The sequence below is a fragment of the Balaenoptera ricei genome, chromosome 20, assembly GCF_028023285.1.
Source record: "Balaenoptera ricei isolate mBalRic1 chromosome 20, mBalRic1.hap2, whole genome shotgun sequence".
Taxonomy (NCBI): domain Eukaryota; kingdom Metazoa; phylum Chordata; class Mammalia; order Artiodactyla; family Balaenopteridae; genus Balaenoptera; species Balaenoptera ricei.
This window is the reverse complement of record NC_082658.1, coordinates 57,497,750-57,515,981: the sequence shown is the minus strand read 5'-3', so window position 1 is coordinate 57,515,981 and position 18,232 is coordinate 57,497,750. Positions and strand designations below refer to the sequence as shown.

The 18,232-nt window shown below is 38.3% G+C and overlaps 1 protein-coding gene across 4 annotated transcripts in view; it reads right to left on the bottom strand.

Annotated features, from left to right (window-relative positions):
- Positions 1 to 18,232, bottom strand: part of LOC132355247 (uncharacterized) — a 296,430-nt gene that overhangs the window by 150,328 nt on the left and 127,870 nt on the right. The gene's annotated exons all lie outside the window — the stretch shown is intronic.

The following is an 18,232-nucleotide window of genomic DNA, read 5'->3' as shown; positions in this document are numbered from 1 at the left end:
AAGCTTTTGACAAAATTCAACACCCATTTATGATAAAAACTCTCCAGAAAGTGGGCACAGAGGGAACCTACCTCAACATAATAAAGGCCATATATGACAAACCCACAGCAAACATCATTCTCAACGGTGAAAAACTGAAAGCATTTCCTCTAAGATCAGGAACGAGAGAAGGATGTCCACTCTCACCACTATTATTCAACATAGTTCTGGAAGTCCTAACCACGGCAATCAGAGAAGAAAAAGAAATAAAAGGAATACAAATTGGAAAAGAAGAAGTAAAACTGTCACTGTTTGCGGATGACATGATACTATACATAGAGAATCCTAAAACTGCCACCAGAAAACTGCTAGAGCTAATTAATGAATATGGTAACGTTGCAGGATACAAAATTAATGCACAGAAATCTCTTGCATTCCTATACACTAATGATGAAAAATCTGAAAGAGAAATTATGGAAACACTCCCATTTACCACTGCAACAAAAAGAATAAAATACCTAGGAATAAACCTACCTAGGGAGACAAAAGACCTGTATGCAGAAAACTATAAGACACTGATGAAAGAAATCAAAGATGATAGCAACAGATGGAGAGATATACCATGTTCTTGGATTGGAAGAATCAACATTGTGAAAATGACTATACTACCCAAAGCAATCTACAGATTCAATGCAATCCCTATCAAATTACCAATGGCATTTTTTACGGAGCTAGAACAAATCATCTTAAAATGTGTATGGAGACACAAAAGACCCCAAATAGCCAAAGCAGTCTTGAGGGAACAAAATGGAGCTGGAGGAATCAGACTCCCTGACTTCAGACTATACTACAAAGCTACAGTAATCAAGACAATATGGTACTGGCACAAAAACAGAAACATAGATCAATGGAACAAGATAGAAAGCCCAGAGATTAACCCACGCACCTATGGTCAACTAATCTATGACAAAGGAGGCAAAGATATACAATGGAGAAAAGACAGTCTCTTCAATAAGTGGTGCTGGGAAAACTGGACAGCTACATGTAAAAGAATGAAATTAGAACACTCCCTAACACCATACACAAAAATAAACTCAAAATGGATTAGTGACCTAAATATAAGACTGGACACTATAAAACTCTTAGAGGAAAACATAGGAAGAACACTCTTTGACATAAATCACAGCAAGATCTTTTTTGATCCACCTCCTAGAGTAATGGAAATAAAAACAAAAATAAACACATGGGACCTAATGAAAGTTCAAAGCTTTTGCACAGCAAAGGAAACCATAAACAAGACGAAAAGACAACCCTCAGAATGGGAGAAAATATTTGCAAACGAATCAACGGACAAAGGATTAATCTCCAAAATATATAAACAGCTCATTCAGCTCAGTATTAAAGAAACAAACACCCCAATCCAAAAATGGGCAGAAGACCTAAATAGACATTTCTCCAAAGAAGACACACAGATGGCCACGAAGCACATGAAAAGATGCTCAACATCACTAATTATTAGAGAAATGCAAATCAAAACTACAATGAGGTATCACCTCACTCCTGTTAGAATGGGCATCATCAGAAAATCTACAAACAACAAATGCTGGAGAGGGTGTGGAGAAAAGGGAACCCTCTTGCACTGTTGGTGGGAATGTAAATTGATACAGCCACTATGGAGAACAATATGGAGGTTCCTTAAAAAACTAAAAATAGAATTACCATATGACCCAGCAATCCCACTACTGGGCATATACGCAGAGAAAACCGTAATTCAAAAAGACACATGCACCCGAATGTTCATTGCAGCACTATTTACAATAGCCAGGTCATGGAAGCAACCTAAATGCCCATCAACAGACGAATGGATAAAGAAGTTGTGGTACATATATACAATGGAATATTACTCAGCCATAAAAAGGAATGAAATTGAGTCATTTGTTGAGAAGTGGATGGATCTAGAGACTGTCATACAGAGTGAAGTAAGTCAGAAAGAGAAAAACAAATATCGTGTATTAATGCATGTATGTGGAACCTAGAAAAATGGTACAGATGAGCCGGTTTGTAGGGCAGAAGTTGAGACACAGATGTAGAGAACGGACATATGGACACCAAGGGGGGGAAAACTGCGGTGGGGTGGGGATGATGGTGTGCTGAATTGGGCAATTGGGATTGACATGTATACACTGATGTGTATAAAATTGATGCCTAATAAGAACCTGCAGTATAAAAAAACAAACAAACAAAACAACTAACACTAAACTTTCATTGGGTTATTTGTATGGAAATATGTTAATATAAACGTTTCAGACATTACATGAAATTTCTAAAAATCTTATATGTTCTGGTATAATGTTATAAGTCATAATCCTAGTTATTACTTTAAAATGTATATCTCAGAAATAACTAATTTTCTCGTCAACTGCATTATTATGAACTTCCATCAAATCTTTAACTGTGGTCATTTTTAAGTCTTTTGTCATTTACAGACAGTTCTGGGTGTACTCTGATGCTTTTGCAAATATGTTCTTATAAAAGGGTTTCATCTTCAAGAAATTCATGGAAAAGACTCTGACAAGTACAGGTTTCTGGTAACTGACTGTACTGCTGAACTGAATGAATAAGCATTTTCAGAACTCTAATGAAAAACTGATGAACTCATAAAAGTGCTAACAAAAGATCAAGATGGAAAAAAAAAATTAATTACATGGGACTGAGTGAACTGATGAGGATGAGTATAATTTTTGTGACTTTCTGTTTGAATTAAAAAAAAAAATCCCACAAGGACTCAGAGGCAAAGAATATACAAATCAATTTTCACTGCAAAGTAAAGGAGCTGTTACAGTGGATGATTACTGGACTGAATGTCAATATTATGACATAGTATGAGTGTGTTTCATGTTTGGTAATTGCAATCATTGTTGCTTTTGTTGTGGTCATCCATGTACAATGCTTGGTGTCAGTCTATTTATCTCTTGTAAAAATAAAATACAGTGTGTGTGTGTGAAAAAAAAAAAAAGCAATGGGCTAACACTGATATTCTCCAATGGTTTTACTTCATAACTCTTTTAGTCTGTTTTTCTTCATAAACTGTACTCGTTCTCTATATGCCACATTTTTCTTCAATGGTAGAGATAAGTACTTATATCAGCAACCTTTAAAAAATTACTTACCACTATTATAATGAGCAATGAAAGTGTAAAAAATACATATGTACATTTATGTGGAATATACTAAGGTATATATACCGTACAAAATAAAACACATATCTGTAAAATAAATAAATAAATAAATAAATAAATAAATAGAAAAAGAAAAAGACAAGCCACAGACTGAAGTAAAATATTTGTTAATCATATATCTGATAAAGGACTTATATCAAAACATATATCTATATATGTATGTATGCATAAAGACCTCTAATAAGTAAATACGAAAATGATCCAATTTTTTTAAATGGGCTAAAGATTTGGATAGACTCTTCACCTAAAGAAAATATATGAATGGCAAATAAACACATGAAAAGTAATCAAAATCATTATTCATTAAAGAAATACAAATTAAAACCACAGTAAGATACCACTTTAGACTCACTAGAATGGCTATAACCAAAAGGAAGGACAATACAAGTGTAGGTGAAAATGTAAAAAAACTGGAAGCCTCATATTATTGGTGGAAATGTAAAATGGTCCAGCCACGGTGGGAAGGAATTTGGCAGTTTCTTAAGAAATTAGCCATATACAATCTAGCAATTCAACTCCTAGTTATCTACCCAAGAGAAATGAAAACAAATGTCCATACAATGACTTGTATGGAATATTATCATTAGCATTATGCATGATAGCCAAAACTAGAAATAATTCAAATGTCCATCAACTTGAATGGATAAAGAAAATGTGGCACATCTATACAATAGACTACTACTTAGCAACAAAAATGAATGAACTACTGATACATGCAACAACATGGATGAACTCAAAAAGCATGCTAAGGGAAAGAAGTCAGACGGGAAAGACTACACACAGTAGGATTCCACTTATATGAAAATTCTAGAAAAGGCAGAACTATAGAGACAGAAAGCATATCAGCTGTTGCCTGGAGTCTGGGCTGGAATGTGATTACAAATGGGCAAAGGGAACTTTTTCAGTTGATGAAAGTGTTATAAAACTGGATTGTGGTTATGGCTGCACATCTGCATAAATTTATTAAAACTCACTGAACTATATACTTAAAATGAATGACTTTTAAGGTATATAAAATTCTACCTGAATGGACCTGTTAAAAGAAGAAGAGGAAGAGAAGGAGGAAGGGGAGGAACAACACCTGACCCATGTACAAAGCCACAAAAGAAGTATCAACTATTTCTAGAACAAGATATCACAGACATGACGGTCACTATTCATCTTGCAAAATATAAATAAAATTTAAACTATAGAAAAAACTGGGAACAACCCCAAATTTTGTCTACAGTAGAATGAATAAATAAATTGTATTATCACACAATGTAATACTGTACAGTAATGAAAATAAAATACAGTTACATGTAACTTCATGGAAAAAAATCTCACAATAATGTTGGGCAAAAGAAGCAAGACACTAAAGAATAAATAAAGTTGTCTTCATATGAAGCTTAAAAACAGGTAAAAAATGTATATGCATGGGGTGGGGGCAAGGAAAATGTATATGCATTGTTTATGGAAGAATACAGAAATAATAAACTGTAAAGAAAAGCAGAGAAACTATTATCATAAAAGTAAAAATTGGGAAGAACTTCAAGATGGTGGAGGAGTAAGATGTGGAGATCACCTTCCTCCCCACAAATACATCACAAATACAGCTACATGTGGAACACCTCCTACAGAACACCTACTGAACACTGGCAGAAGACCTCAAGACTTCCCCAAACGCAAGAAACTCCCCACGTACCTGGGTAGGGGAAAAGAAAAAAGAAAAAACAGAGACAAAAGAATAGGGACAGGCCCTGCACCTCTGGGAGGGAGCTGTGAAGGAGGAAAAGTTTCCACACACTAGGAAGCCCCTTCACTCGCAGAGATGGGGGGTGGGCGGGGGGTGGGGGGAAGCTTTGGAGCCATGGAGGAGAGCACAGCCACAGGGGTGCAGAGGGCAAAGTGGAGAGATTCCCGCACAGAGGATCGGTGCTGACCAGCACTCACCAGCCTGAGAGGCTTGTCTGCTCACCTGCCAGGGTGGGCGGGGGCTGGGAGCTGAGGCTCGGGCTTCAGTTGGATCGCAGGGAAAGGACTGGGGTTGGCTGCGTGAACACAGCCTGAAGGGGGCTAGTACGCCACAGCTAGCCAGGAGGGAGTCCAGGAAAAAGTCTGGAACTGCCTAAGAGTCAAGAGACCATTGCTTCAGGGTGTGTGAGGAGAGGGGATTCAGAGCACCGCCTAAACGAGCTTCAGAGACAGGAGCGAGCCGCGACTATCAGCGCGGACACCAGAGACAGGTATGAAATGCTAACACGGCTGCTGCAGCCACCAAGAATCCTGTGTGCAAGCACAGGTCACTCTCCATATCCTGCCCCCGGGAGCCTGTGCAGCCCGCCACTGCCAGGGTCCCGTGATCCAGGGACAACTTCCCTGGGAGAACACACAGTGCGTGTCAGGCTGGTGCAACGTCATGCCAGCCTCTGCCGCCGCAGGCTCGCCCCACATTCCGTACCCTTCCCTCCCCCCGGCCTGAGTGAGCCAGAGCCCCCTAATCAGCAGCTCCTTTAACCCCCTCTTGTCTGGGAGAAGAAGAGACACCAGAGGGCGACCTACATGCAGAGGTGCATCCAAATCCAAAGCTGAACCCCAGGAGCTGTGCAAACAAAGAAGAGAAAGGGAAATTTCTCCGTGCAGCCTCAGGAGCAGCGGATTAAATCTCCACAGTCAACTTGATGTACCCTGCATCTGTGGAATACCTGAATAGACAACAAATCATCCCAAAACTGAGGTGGTGGACTTTGGGAGCAACCGCAGACTTGGGGTTTGCTGTATGCGACTGACTACTTTCTGATTTATATGTTTATCTTAGTTTAGTTTTTAGTGATTGTTATCATTGGCAGATTTGTTTATTGGTTTGGTTGCTCTTTCTTTTTTCTTTTTTTTAATAATATTAAAAAATGTTTTTGTTCTAATAACTTTATTTATTTTATTTTATTTTATTTTTCTTTCTTTCTTTTTCTTCTCCCTTTTCATCTGAGCCATGTGGCTGACAGGGTCTTGGTGCTCCGGCCAGGTGTCAGGCCTGAACCTCTGAGGTGGGAGAGCCGTGTTCAGGACATTGGACCACCAGAGACCTCCTGGCCCCACGTAACATCAATTGGTGAGAGCTCTCCCGGAGATCTCCATCTCAACGCTAAGACACAGCTCCATTCAACGACCAGCAAGCTCCAGTGCTGGACACCCCATGCCAAACAACTAGCAAGACAGGAACACAACCCCACCCATCAGCAGAGAGGCTGCCTAAAATCATAATAAGTTCACAGACACCCCAAAACACACCACTGGATGCGGTCCTGCCCACCAGAAAGACAAGATCCAGCCTCATCCAACAGAACACAGGTACCAGTACCTTCCACCAGGAAGCCTACACAAGCCACTGAACCAACCTTACCCACTGGGGGCAGACACCAAAAACAACGGGAACTACGAACCTGCAGCCTGCAAAAAGGAGACCCCAAACACAGTAAGTTAAGCAAAATGAGAAGAAGAGAAATATGCAGCAGATGAAGGAGCAAGGTAAAAACCCACCAGACCAAACAAATGAAGAGGATATAGGCAGTCTACCTGAAAAAGAATTCAGAGTAATGATAATAAAGATGATCCAAAATCTTGGAAATAGAATGGACAAAATACAAGAAACGATTAACAAGGATCTAGAAGAACTAAAGAGCAAACAAACAGTGATGTACAACACAATAAATGAAATTAAAAATTCTCTAGAAGGAATCAAGAGCAGAATAACTGAGGCAGAAGAACGGATAAGTGACCTGGAAGATAAAATAGTGGAAATAACTATAGCAGAGCAGAATAAAGAAAAAAGAATGAAAAGAATTGAGGGCAGTCTCAGAGACCTCTGGGACAACATTAAACGCACCAACATTCGCATTATAGGGGTCCCAGAAGAAGAAGAGAAAAAGAAAGGGACTGAGAAAATACTTGAAGAGATTATGGTTGAAAACTTCCCTAACATGGGAAAGGAAGTAATCGATCAAGTCCAGGAAGCGCAGAGAGTCCCATACAGGATAAATCCAAGCAGAAACACGCCAAGACACATATTAATCAAACTATCAAAAATTAAATACAAAGAAAAAATATTAAAAACAGCAAGGGAAAAGCAACAAATAACATACAAGGGAATCCCCATAAGGTTAACAGCTGATCTTTCAGCAGAAACTCTGCAAGCCAGAAGGGAGTGGCAGGACATATTTAAAGCGATTAAAGGGAAAAACCTACAACCAAGATTACTCTACCCAGCAAGGATCTCATTCAGATTCGATGGAGAAATTAAAACCTTTACAGATACAAAAAGCTAAGAGAATTCAGTACCACCAAACCAGCTTTACAACAAATGCTAAAAGAACTTCTCTAGGCAGGAAACACAAGAGAAGGAAAAGACCTACAATAACAAACCCAAAACAATTAACAAAATGTTAATAGCAAATCCGGGGCATCGGACGTGAATCCAGGGTGCAGATGCCTGTCAAGCTCAGGCAGAGTCCCTGGCACGCTGGTCGGCACAGGTGGCACAGATGTCCCGGCTCTGACTCTGAGGACACCAGGCCACCCTGTGCGCCTCAGGCCACCGCCCGGACCCTCCAGTGGCTCCAGGTCCCCATCGCCACACATCAGCCAAGCAGTTCGAGGGATTTGGATGTCCATGTCTTTGGAGGACCACTACTTCGCCTGCCACATGCTTGCGGGATCTTGGTTCCCAGGCCGGAGGTTGGGCCCGAGCTCCTGCGGTGGGAGCTCCAAGTCCAAACCACTGGACTAACAGAGAACCTCAGATCCCAGGGAATATCAATCAGAGTGAGGCCTCCCGGGGTCCTCATCTCAGCACTAAGAACCAGCTCTATCTAACTGCCTGCAAACTCCAGGGCTGAATGTCTCGGGCCAAACAACCAGTAAGACAAGAATACAGCACCACCCATCAAAAAAAAAAATGAAACGACAAAAAAATAGGTTACACACGAAGAAGCAAGGTAAAAACCTATAAGACCAAATAAATGAAGACGAAATAGGCAACCTACCTGAAAAAGAATTCAGAGTAATGATAGTAAAGATGATCCAAAATCTCGGAAACAGAATGGAGAAAATACAAGAAACATTTAACAAGGACCTAGAAGAACTAAATAGCAAACAAACAGTGATGAACAACACAATTACTTAAGTCAAAAATACTCTAGAAGGAATTAATAACAGAATAACTGAGGCAGAGGAACAGGTAAGTGAGTTGGAAGATAAAATGGTGGAAATAACTGCCAGGGAGCAGAATAAAGAAAAAAGAATGAAAAGAATTGAGGACAGTCTCAGAGACCTCTGGGACAACATTAAACTCACCAACATTCGAATTATAGGGGTCCCAGAAGAAGAAGAGAAAAAGAAAGGGTCTGAGAAAATATTTGAAGAGATTATGGTTGAAAACTTCCTTAATATGGGAAAGGAAATAGTCAATCAAGTTCAGGAAGCACAGAGAGTCCCATACAGGATAAATCCAAGGAGAAACATGCTGAGATACATATTAATCAAACTATCAAAAATTAAATACAAAGAAAAAATATTAAAAACAGCAAGGGAAAAGCAACAAATAACATACAAGGGAATCCCCATAAGGTTAACAGCTGATCTTTCAGCAGAAACTCTGCAAGCCAGAATGGAGTGGCAGGACATATTTAAAGTGATGAAAGGGAAAAACCTACAACCAAGATTACTCTACCCAGCAAGGATCTCATTCAGATTCGATGGAGAAATTAAAACCTTTACAGATAAGCAAAAGTTAAGAGAATTCAGCACCACCAAACCAACTTTACAACAAGTGCTAAAGGAACTTCTCTATGAAGGAAAACACAAGAGAAGGAAAAGACCTACAAAAACAAACCCAAAACAATTAAGAAAATGGTAACAGGAACATACATATCGATAATTACCTTAAACTTAAATGGATTAAATGCTCCAACCAAAAGACATAGACTGGCTGAATGGATACAGAAACAAGACCCGCACATATGCTGTCTACAAGAGACCCACTTCAGACCTAGGGATACATACAGACTGAAAGTGAGGGGATGGAAAAAGATATTCCATGCAAATGGAAATCAAAAGAAAGCTGGAGTAGCTATACTCATATCAGACAAAATAGACTTTAAAATAAAGACTATTACAAGAGACAAAGAAGGACACTACATAATGATCACGGGTTCAATCCAAGAAGAAGATATAACAATTCTAAATATTTATGCACCCAACATAGGAGCACCTCAATACATAAGGCAAATGCTAACAGCCATAAAAGGGGAAATCGACAATAACACCATAATAGTAGGGGACTTTAACACCCCACTGTCACCAATGGACTGATCATCCAAAATGAAAATAAATAAGGAAACACAAGCTTTAAATGACACATTAAACAATATGGACTTAATTGATATTTATAGGACATTCCATCCAGAAACAACAGAATACACCTTCTTCTCAAGTGCTCATGACACATTCTCCAGGATAGACCATATCTCGGGTTCCAAATCAAGTCTTGGTAAATTTAAGAAAACTGAAATCATATCAAGTATCTTTTCCGACAACAACACCATGAGACTAGATAGCAATTACAGGAAAAAAAACTGTAAAAAATACAAACACATGGAGGCTAAACAATATGCTACTAAATAACCAAGGGATCACTGAAGAAATCAAAGAGGAAATCAAAAAATATCTAGAAACAAATGACAATGAAAACACGATGGTCCAACACCTATGGGATGCAGCAAAAGCAGTTCTAAAAGGGAAGTTTATAGCAATACAAGCCTACCTCAAGAAACAAGAAAAATCTCAAATAAACAACCTAATCTTACACCTAAAGCAATCAGAGAAAGAAGAACAAAAAAACCCCAAAGTTAGCAGAAGGAAAGAAATCATAAAGATCAGATCAGAAATAAATGAAAAAGAAATGAAGGAAACGATAGCAAAGATCAACAAAACTAAAAGCTGGTTCTTTGAGAAGATAAACAAAATTGATAAACCATCAGCCAGACTCATCAAGAAAAAAAGGGAGAAGACTCAAATCAACAGAATTAGAAATGAAAAAGAAGAAGTAACAACTGACACTGCAGAAGTACAAAGGATCATGAGAGATTACTACAAACAACTATATGCCAATATAATGAAGAACCTGGAAGAAATGGACAAATTCTAAGAAAAGCACAACCTTCCCAGATGGAACCAGGAAGAAATAGAAAATATAAACAGACCAACCACAAGCACTGAAATTGAAACTGTGATTAAATATCTTCCAACAAACAAAAGCCCAGGACCAGATGGACTCACAGGCAAATTCTATCAAACATTTAGAGAAGAGCTAACACCTATCCTCCTCAAACTCTTCCAAAATATAGCAGAGGGAGGAACACTCCCAAACTCATTCTACGAGGCCACCATCATCCTGATACCAAAACCAGACAAAGATGCCACAAAAACAGAAAACTACAGGCCAATATCACTGAGGAACATAGATGCAAAAATCCTCAACAAGATACTAGCAAACAGAATCCAGCAGCACATTAAAAGGATCATACACCATGATCAAGTGGGGTTTATCCCAGGAATGCAAGGATTCTTCAGTATACGCAAATCAATCAGTGTGATACACCATACTAATAAATTGAAGGATAAAAATCATATGATAGTCTCAACAGATGCAGAAAAAGCTTTCAACAAAATTCAACACCCATTTATGATAAAAACTCTCCAGAAAGTAGGCATAGAGGGAACTTACCTCAACATAATAAAAGCCATATATGACAAACCCACAGCCAACACTGTTCTCAATGGTGTAAAACTGAAACCATTTCCACTAAGATCAGGAACAAGACAACATTGCCGACTGTCACCACTATTATGCAACACAGCTCTGGAAGTTTTAGCCACAGCAGTCAGAGAAGAAAAAGAAATAAAAGGAATCCAAATCGGAAAAGAAGAAGTAAAACTGTCACTGTTTGCAGATGACATGATACTACACATAGAGAATCCTAAAGATGCTACCAGAAAACTACTAGAGCTAATCAATGAATCTGGTAAAGTAAGAGGATATAAAATTAATGCACAGAAATCCCTTGCATTCCTATACACTAATGATGAAAAATCTGAAAGAGAAATTAAGGAAACACTCCCATTTACCACTGCAACAAAAAGAATAAAATACCTAGGGATAAACCTACCTAACGAGACAAAAGACCTGTATGCAGAAAACAGTAAGACACTGATGAAAGAAATTAAAGATGATACAAACAGATGGAGAGATATACCATGTTCTTGGATTGGAAGAATCAACATTATGAAAATGACTATACTACACGAAGCAATCTATAGATTCAATGCAATCCCCATGAAACTACAAATGGCATTTTTCAGAGAACTAAAACAAAAAATTGCACAATTTGTATGGAAACACAAAAGACCCCGAATAGCCAAAGCATTCTTGAGAAAGAAAAACGGAGATGGAGGAATCAGTCTCCCTGACTTCAAACTATACTATAAAGCTATAAAGTAATCAAGACAGTATGTTATTCGCACAAAAACAGAAATACAGATCAATGGAACAGGATAGAAAGCCCAGAGATAAACCCATGCACATATGGTCACCTTATCTTTGATGAAGCAGGCAAGAATATACAATGGAGAAAAGACAGCCTCTTCAATAAATGGTGCTGGGAAAACTGGACAGCTACACGTAAATGAATGAAATTAGAACACTCCCTAACACCATACACAAGAATAAACTCAAAATGGATTAAAGACCTAAATGTAAGGTCAGACACTATAAAACTCTTAGAGGAAAACTTAGGCAGAACACTCTATGACATAAATCACAGCAAGATCCTTTTTGACCCACCTCCTACAGACATGGAAATCAAGATAAAAATAAACAAATCGGACCTAATGAAACTTAAAAGCTTTTGCACAGCAAAGGAAACCATAAGCAAGGCAAAAAGACAACCCTCAGAATGGGAGAAAATATTTGCAAACAAAGCAACTGACAAAGGATTAATCTCCAAAATACACAAGCAGCTCATGGCAGCTCAATACCAAAAAAAAACAAACAAACAACCCAATCCAAAAATGGGCAGAAGACCTAAAGAGACATTTCTCCAAAGAAGATATACAGATTGCCAACAAACATATGAAAAGATGCTCAACATCACTAATCATTAGAGAAATGCAAATCAAAACTACAATGAGGTTATCACCTCACACTGGTCAGAATGGCCATCATCAAAAAATCCACAAACAATAAATGCTGGAGAGGGTGTGGAGAAAAGGGAACCTTCTTGCACTGTTGGTGGGAATGTAAATTGATACAGCCACTATGGAGAACAGTATGGAGGTTCCTTAAAATCTAAAAATAGAACTACCATACAACTCAGCAATCCCACTACTGGGCATATACCCTGAGAAAACCATAATTCAAAAAGAGTCATGTACCACAATGTTCACTGCAGCTCTATTTACAATAGCCAGGACATGGAAGCAACCTAAGTGTCCATCGACAGATGAATGGATAAAGAAGATGTGGCACATATATACAATGGAATATTACTCAGCCATAAAAAGAAACGAAATTGAGTGATTTGTAGTGAGGTGGATGGATCTAGAGTCTGTCATACAGAGTGAAGTAAGTCAGAAAGAGAAAAACAAATACTATATGCTAACACATATATATGGAATCTAAAAAAAAAAATGGTTCTGAAGAACCTAGGGGCATGACAGGAATAAAGATGCAGATGTAGAGAACGGACTTGAGGACATGGGGAGCGGGAAGGGTAAGCTGGGACGAAGTGAGAGAGTGGCATTGACATATATACACTACCACATGTAAAATAGATAGCTAGTGGGAAGCAGCCGCATAGCACAGGGAGATCAGCTCGGTACTTTGTGACCACCTAGAGGGGTGGGATAACGAGTGTGGCAGGGAGATGCAAAAGGGAGGGGATATGGGGATATATGTATACATATAGCTGATTCACTTTGTTATACAGCAGAAACTAACACAACAATGTAAAGCAATTATACTCCAATAAAGATGTTAAAAAAATTTTTTTAATAAAAAATAAAGTAAAAATCATAGTTACCTTTAGGAGAGGGAAATAAGAGTTATAATGAGGAGGATCAAGAGAGGTTTATGGGGTGCTGATAATATTCTGATCTGGATGCTATCTGAATTATTGTATTACTTACATGCACAAAAATAAACACATGAGATCCCTCATTCCTATTGGACCTACTAGGAAATAAACTGCACATGCATGCGTGCGCACACACACACACACACACACGATAAAAAGAACTATCAGCTAAAAGAGAATCCTCTCCCCAAAGCCCAAGTTTATACATCTGGAAATTATAAAAAAAAAAAAAAACTCTAGATAATTTGGGAGTTGAAATGGAAATAGAAGCTTTAAAATAATTATAATTGAAGGACAATCATACAAGGGTACTACATATCAACCCATGGGATTTAGCCAAAGCAGTAACCAAAGAAAAATTTATAACCATAAATAAACATGCAAGATCATAAGAAAGAATGAAAATAAATGAAGTTAGCTTTCAGTTCAAGATGCTAGATTAAAGACCAATATAATAAACCTAAGAAATAAAGGAATGAATAAGATTAAAAGCAGAAAATAATAAAACAGAAAAAACCTCATTTGGTAAATCTAAATTAAAAAGACCAACACAAAAGACAAAACTTTGGCAAATATGGTTTAAAATAAAAAGAACAAAATTAAAATATGGTAAAAAAATTAAAAGGAATAGATGCCTACACAGGAGTGTTTTTAACTATAAAAAGATAGGGGGCTTCCCTGGTGGTGCAGTGGTTGAGAATCTGCCTGCCAATGCAGGGGACACGGGTTCGAGCCTTGGTCTGGGAAGATCCCACATGCCGCGGAGCAACTAGGCCCGTGAGCCACAATTACTGAGCCTGCACATCTGGAGCCTGTGCTCCGCGACAAGAGAGGCCACGATAGTGAGAGGCCCGTGCACCGTGATGAAAGAGTGGCCCCCACTTGCTGCAACTAGAGAAAGCCCTCGCACAGAAACGAAGACCCAACACAGCCATAAATAAATAAACAAATAAATAAATTTAAAAAAGATAGGCACAAAAAAATCTAAAAACCCACATGAAATGGGCAATTTTCTAGGAAAATATAAATTCTCCAAATGGGCAAAAAAAAAAAAAAAAAAAAAAAGGTAGAAACTCTGAACAAACTAATCAATAGTCATGAAAAACCTTAAATTAGAGTGAAAGATTTCTCCTCCAAAGAGGCTACAGGCAGAAAGAGTTTCCTGAAGGAACTGTTCCAAGCCTTCATGGAACAGATTATTCACATCCTAAACACACTGTTGAAGAAAATAGAAACAAATGGGAGGCACTCATTTTACAAAACTAGCACGATCCTATATCAAAACCAGAAAAGGATAGCACAAGAAAAGACAATTATGGCCTAGTCCCACATGAACTCAGATGCAGAAATCCCACATTTTAAAAAAAATGCGTAAACTTAAAGCAGCAGGAAATTAAACATTACATCAATAGGTTTTATTTCATGAACTGCAGAACAGTAAAAGTGAGGAAATCTAACACAGTTCATTATATTAACAAGTGAGAGGAGAAAAAAATATAATTTCAATAGATACAGAAAAAACACTGGTAAAATCCAATGCATTTTTTTAGATATAATTCACATACTATAAAATTCACCATTTGAATGAACAATTCAGTGGTTTTAGTAGAGTCACAAAGTTATGCAACCATAACCACTATCTAATTCCAGAACATTTTCATCACCTCAAAAAGAAACCCCATTAGTGGTCATTCCCCAATCTCTCCTCTCCAGACCACTGTCTGGCAGCCACTAATCTACTTTTTGTCTCTGTGGATTTGCCTGTTCTTGTTATTCAAATATGAACACATTGCATCCAGCTTCGTTTACTTAGCATTAGTGTTTTCAAGGTTCATCCATGTTGTATCGTGTATCAGTACTGCATTCCTTTTCATGGCTGAATAATATACCACTGTATGGATATACCACATTTTATTTATCCATTTGTCTGTTGATGGACATGTGGGTTGTTTCCACTTAGCTATTATGGATAATGCTGTTATGAACATTTATGTGCAAGTCTTTGTATAAGCGTATGCTTTCAATCCTCTTGGCCTTATATCTACGAATGGAACAGTTTAATTCACATTTATGATTACAATTATTAGAAAACCAGATATAAAGTATACATCAAATATCATATTTGATGAGACATTAGATGCAATCCAGTTAATTTTAGTGTAATCTACAAGGCTTTAATTTTCCTATAAATAGAATGTAAGAGGTTACACAACAGCACATGTTTATCGAAACTCACAGAAATGAAGTTCTGCATCCTGTCTATGCCAGTGGTTACAAGAAAGAGTGTACATGCAAAAACTCATAGAACTATAAAACAAAAGAAGTGAATTTTATTGTAAATTAAAAAAATTTTTTAAATAGCAGCAGAAAAACTTTCATATAACCGTCAGCTAAAAAGAGTCAATTTTGCTGTATATAAATTATACCTCAATATCCCTAGCCATTAAAAAAAGAAAAGATTCTAATTTTAAAAGAATGATCATAATATAATTTGTTTAAAGAATAAGGGTGTAGGGACTTCCCTGGTGGCGCAGTGGTTAAGAGTACGCCTGCTAATGCAGGGCACACAGGTTCGAGCCCTGGTCCGGGAAGATCCCACAAGCCACGGAGCAGCTAAGCCTGTGCACCACAGCTACAGAGCCTGCCCTCTACAGCCCGCGAGCCACAGCTACTGAGCCCACATGCCACAGCTAGTGAGGCCCACGCACCTAGAGCCCGTGCTCCGTAACAAAGAGTAGCCCCCACTCGCCGCAACTAGAGAAAGCCTGCGCACAGCAACGAAGACCCAACGCAGCCAAAATTAATTAATTAATTAATTAATTTAAAAAAGAAAGAATAAGGGTGTAAATTTCATTAGTGGTATGAAAATTACCTGTGATATAATTTTTAAAGTAGGTTGTAAGACATATATGTACTTATATGTCTATATCTTATCTCTGCATATTGGGATTATAGACATTTTTTCTCTTTGCTTATCTGTATTTTTTCCTACAATGAATACGTATAATTTTGTAATAAATAATCATTTTTTTCAGTGTTGGGTGGATGGGCACTGACCCGACGGTAGAGACTCAGGATAGCACCTCCTCTCACCTTGGCCCTGCTGCCCGAGCCCAGACTCCAAGGGGGGAGCCTTGGCAGCAGCCCAAGGGTGTGGAGGAGGTGGGGGTTCCTGTGGTACCAAAGAAGGAAAAGTGGTTATAGGGCCCTGAAAGCAATGTGTCGCTGAGTATGTGATCACTGGGTCACCACAGGCATGTGCGAGAGAGTTTGCCAAAATGAATATAGCTCTTAGGAGGCCCCACCAGGCACTGTCAAAGATTACCTTCCCAGCACACTAGAAAGCATTCTCTGCCAGCAAATTGGTCGCTGTCAAATTATTTATAGGAGATTGGTTCACATACTCAAAGTAATATGAATACTTCTAATTATATCCAAATATGACAAACGTCAGTACAAGTTATTCTGAGGGTTCATGCTGCCGAATGTCTTGCTCTAACAAAGAGGAGGTAGCTGCAGCATCAGCACATCAGCCCCTATATAAGCACGAAGGAGCCCTCCTGCTTCATCTCCACCAAGAACCCAGAGGTAAGTGATGGGGGCCTTGGGACCTGAAGGACTCCGGGGGCAGAAACAGCTTACCCCGTGGCCCATCTCTGAGCATGAGACTGTTCCTCCCAACTTTGACTTTTATTTTCATACAGCCAAGTTTCAGACCAGGGAAATATTTTAATTCTGTAACTATCTTACTGGAATTTCAGAGCTTCACTAATAAGAAACTTGTTGTTTTACAGTGTTAGACGCTTCTGAACCTGCATCTTCATTTGGAAGCCAGAGGTAAGACTCTGCTTTATTCATTCATTGATGACAGAGGGTATTCATTTAGGCTAACGAAGCTGGGGGCAGCTCTTCACTGTACACCATTTCCATATTTTTGCAGTTACGTAAATAGATTGTGCTTCCAAATGTCTGCATATAAATGCTGGGAAATCATTTTTTCAGACTGTCTTATTCTCAGAGACCACCCTCACCTGAATTCCAGGATTAAAGGACCATTTAGGAAAGAATGAATTTTGACAGTGAGTTCTCAGCTGCACTTAGAACTGTCCAGGGGCAATGGACTATTCCATGCCAACCTCCCCCTCCTGACGAGCATTGAATACTTATACATTTTACCAATAATTTTTAAATACCCAGAAAAATTCTTAATCTAAAAATGTAAACAAAAACAAACATCTTGTTAAAACCATAGTATTTTAGCTACCTTTTCATGATTCACTGTAGTTTTTAGAAAGGTTTGTTATTGTTCGTTTAAAAAATCACAAGTATTACACCCACAGAGGGCTAAATATCATACCTAATTTAGAAGAGATCCTGGCCCTCCCCCCAAGTAATTCACTGCCTGAGAGCAAAGGAAAGACCCAACTGAAGTAACACACCAACACTGAGAGACATACCTATCGATGGAGGACAATGGCTCACATACATGCGATGAACTCTTAAATTTTTGTCTCTTTTCTTTTTCTGGACGGAAAGAAAAGAAGCCTGTGGAATTCATGTGGGATGAAGAAAGTTCTTCGTGCTGAAGCTCTCATTTCTCAGTGGTTAGATCTGTTAACTGACAGTTGAAATCTCTCATGCCAAAAGGAGAATGTTAAAAGAGATTTTGGAATTAAGGCAATGCTAAGTCTCTTGGTAACAAGCCAAATGACAAAAAAAAAACAAAAAACCTAGAATGATAAGAATTTATTATGGGTTTTTTTAATGACCCACCAAGAGATATAACACCAAATATTAACATTAAGTAGACATTAAAAATAATTATTTGGCTTGTGAGAGAAAAAATGG